Source organism: Jaculus jaculus, chromosome 3 (genome assembly GCF_020740685.1).
Source record: "Jaculus jaculus isolate mJacJac1 chromosome 3, mJacJac1.mat.Y.cur, whole genome shotgun sequence".
In the NCBI taxonomy this organism is placed as follows: Eukaryota; Metazoa; Chordata; class Mammalia; order Rodentia; family Dipodidae; genus Jaculus; species Jaculus jaculus.
In genome coordinates this window covers 24,112,869-24,114,591 of record NC_059104.1, presented here as the reverse complement: position 1 = coordinate 24,114,591, position 1,723 = coordinate 24,112,869, and the positions used below count along the sequence as shown (strand labels likewise).

At 31.8% G+C, this 1,723-nt stretch overlaps 1 pseudogene; it reads right to left on the bottom strand.

The window, feature by feature from the left end:
• Positions 1-238: 238 nt before the first annotated feature.
• Positions 239-358, bottom strand: LOC123459972 (annotated as a pseudogene).
• Between the last annotated feature and the right edge of the window lie 1,365 nt (positions 359-1,723).

Below are 1,723 nucleotides of genomic sequence, written 5' to 3'. Positions count from 1 at the left end.
TCCTTATGGAATATCTTTCATACAAAACATAGGTTTGAGATATATATATATATATATATATATATATATATATATATATATATATATATATATATATAATTTTATTTTTAAATTATTTTTGATATTTTAATGCTGATTCTATTTTGGATATTTATTATCATCTATGTTTTTTAAAATATCAACCTAATTCTTAGGACCAGCCTTATTAATATCATCATTTTGAAATATCTGTGACTATCATATTCCTTCTTTTATGTATCAAAACCCATACTTATACTTAACAAGTGTTCTGGATGGCAAAAGAGGATTTGTTTTTGCACCCATCTTTAAGTCCATTAGTTCAACAAAGACAAGTCCAAGTACTACTTTTCTCTTATATCTAGATTATCATTTTCAATTCAATAATTTTTCTTTGCTTCGAAATACATTTATTTGTCTTCCACACTGAGCAGTCATCCTCAAAAATAAATGTGTTCCTCTTCAATTTGTGTAGTAACTATAATTTTTCCCAGAAACTTTTGAATTTTTTTACATATTATTATTATGAGTTACATATTCTTATTTATAAGATCATCAGTGTCTTGCAAATATTGTTACAGAATTTCTACTAGTCTTTAAATCCTGCTGTGTGTATTTGAGTTTGCTGGAAAATATTAGGTAGATTATTAATTTATAATCATAGATCTTCATTCTTTACAAATATATCTTTCAAGAACAGTTGGCACTAATTATGTGCATAGACTGAAGAACTTGGAGCTACTTTACTTAGTAGGAGAAATAATTTGAAGATGATGGTAGATTTCATTTTCTTGACGTACTTATATATACATACACATGCCAGTCATCAACCGTCAACACAGGGGTTGGTAATGAAAAGAAGTCCATGTTCTACGGTGATTTTGTTGATAAGCTATAACATTTTATAGGATAAGCTTATTGCACACCTTAAACATTAAAATGTTTATAATTTATGATAAATTTACTAGGATGCAATTCCATAATAAGTAAAAGTGAACTTTACATATACTTAAAAGTGGCTATCTTTATTAAATAGATTTGTTCCTACAGTACTGGTAACCAACACTAAGCTTTAGGAAGAGATACAAAAAAAAAAATCATCCTAGGCTGGAGGGTTGCCTTAGCTGTCAAGGTGCTTGCCTACAAAGCCAAACGACCCTGGTTCAGCTCCCCAGGAACCACATCAGTCAGATGTACAACAGATGTACAAGGGGGTGCAGGCATCTGGAGTTTGTTTGTAGTGGCCAGAGGCCCTGGTGTGCCCATTCTCTCTCTCCCCCTCCCTCTCTCTCTCTCTGTCTCTCTCTCCCAAATAAATAAATAAAATGTTTTTTAAAAAATAATCTTTAATAAAACTGTTTTGAAACAACAGGCTTAAGAAATTCTTGAAGCAAGGTTTTTGGTGATGAAATGCAAATGACTTATAGAAAAAAAAATAACCTATGCTATAAAAATAAGTGAAAATAATTCATTCCTCGTGTGTTTTAAACTATCTAAAAGGCAGTGTGCTAGGCAATTCATGAGCATGTTACAATATATGATAATGAGGCACATAAATAAATTGTGTACTAGATTGGCTCTCACGGAGAAGTTCTTAGAATCTTTCCCAGAACCAGGGAAAAGGAGTGAACGCGTTACTGCGCAGTGGCGATGACCAGGCCTCCTTCCCTTACTCTCACCAGGTGTCCATAACACTGTTTCCCAT